The following is a 1625-nucleotide window of genomic DNA, read 5'->3' on the forward strand; positions in this document are numbered from 1 at the left end:
CGGGACGGAGCTCGAGCCCCGAAACCCAGCGCGGGCGCGCCCCCGGTGGAAGGCTCTGGAGCAGGCGGCGCTCGAGGCGGGTGGGGCGGGATCCACCAGGGCTTTGCTACAACTCGCTCAGGGGGCGCAGTGGGAATTCCCGGTCTCTGGCCAGTGCGCCTGCCATGGCACTGAAAAGAACCAGAAACGCTGCCTGGCGGTGTATGTGAATTGACTTAAGAACCTTGGAGAACGGACAAGAAAACAAATGGTCAGGTCAAACTCTAAGTGAAGGCAAGAATGTAAGGCAAGAACAGATTCAATGACCAAGGTAAAGAAAAGTATGTTATTGAATCGAATTCAGAAGCCAATAACAGCAGCAAAATCTAACTCCGCTACTTAAAAAGAGGCACCTGAAACACCATCTTACGGAAGCGCTGCATTTTCAGAGTCCGAAAAAGATGCTCTGTGCAGAAACTGCAACAAGAAGCTGCTGGAATCATCTCGAAACAGGCGAAAGGCTTTAGGCAAAAGCGGTAACAGCAGTAAGAGGGGTCATGTCATGACCAGATGTCTAGTCTTCCAGGAAGAGATGATGATTTTAAATCCATGTGTGTCCAATGACACAGCCACGCGATAAATAAAGCAAAGATCGACAAACGAGGAGAGAGCGCCAAAATTTCTAGGGGAAAATTTTAACACATTTCTGTCAGGAACGGGTAACGAAACCAGATAAAGTAAACCATTAACGACATAACATTTAAACGACCTCATTAACGAGCTGAACCTTATGGACAGACATAGAACATAAGCAACGGCCATGGAATTTTAAGTGCTCCGCCGAAGCATGCAGAGCGTTTACAGAAACCATTTGAGGACTAAACGCAGACAAAGCTTGTTCTCTGACCGAAAGCAATTGGCCCACATTAATAACAAATAGAGAATTACAATTCATCTCATTTTGGGAAAAAAAAGACACCTGCTTGTTAATAACCCATGGGTCGAAGAAAAAAATCACAATGGGAATTATAATGTTTGAACTGAGTATACTGAAAATATCACATGCCAGGCCGAGTGCTGCTGAACTACTATGGACTGAGTTTGTCAGGGCAGATGTTAGGGACGAAAACCGGCTGAAAACAAATGTGGTCAACATCCAGTTCAAGAAGTTACAGAAAGAACTGGAAAATAAACCCAAAGAAAGTAGAAGAGATGGAAAAAGATTAGAAACGGGTGCAAGGAAGACAAAGACGTGATCGCGACAGCCCTCAAAGCCGAAAGTTCGTACTTTTTAAAAAGATTTATAAACTTGACAAATCTTTAATGGAGCTGATAAATAGAAAGAGAAGGAACAAATAATCCGTATCAGAACAGAAGGGTCTGTAACCACATGTGCTACGGACGTTAAAAAAGAAAGTCACGAGAAACTTTATCCAACAAATTTCCCAATTTAGACGATGGACGGATTATCAGAAAAATATCACTAACCAAAATTGCTTCAAGAAAAAAAAAATGGAGACCTTGAAAAGTCCCGTAGGCATAAGAGAAATGTAATCAACTGTCAAATACTTCTCCACAAAGAAAAATGCAGGCTCACACGCTACCCCATCAAGTGCTACGAAACACCTGGGGTTCGAAGCGCTCTC

Source organism: Pteropus alecto, unplaced genomic scaffold (genome assembly GCF_000325575.1).
Source record: "Pteropus alecto unplaced genomic scaffold, ASM32557v1 scaffold700, whole genome shotgun sequence".
Lineage (NCBI taxonomy): Eukaryota > Metazoa > Chordata > Mammalia > Chiroptera > Pteropodidae > Pteropus > Pteropus alecto.